Source organism: Triticum dicoccoides, chromosome 4B (genome assembly GCF_002162155.2).
Source record: "Triticum dicoccoides isolate Atlit2015 ecotype Zavitan chromosome 4B, WEW_v2.0, whole genome shotgun sequence".
Taxonomy (NCBI): domain Eukaryota; kingdom Viridiplantae; phylum Streptophyta; class Magnoliopsida; order Poales; family Poaceae; genus Triticum; species Triticum dicoccoides.
This window is the reverse complement of record NC_041387.1, coordinates 537,415,315-537,415,644: the sequence shown is the minus strand read 5'-3', so window position 1 is coordinate 537,415,644 and position 330 is coordinate 537,415,315.

Genomic DNA, 330 nt, shown 5'->3' with positions numbered 1-330 from the left:
AAGGCCCCTTCATTTTCTGGGAGTAGATATTGAAAAAGTGACGGCCCTATGGTTTTTATTGGGGTTTGGTTTTTTAACGGGAAGGAAAAAATTGAATGGAAGGTGGTGGTGGGAAGTGAGGCGGGAAAAACCGCGGGTACCGTCCTACTAACTTTTATTTTCTCTACTTCTAATGGAGCAGTTGGTGAATAGTTTGCGCGCTTTATTTTCGCTGGTTTTTTTCGTCATCCTCCCACCTCCGTTTTATTTTCGTTGGCTATTTTTCGTCTGGTTTCTTACCTTCCCACGGTCGATGCGCTCAGGCATCCCACAGAAACAATCCATCGCCAC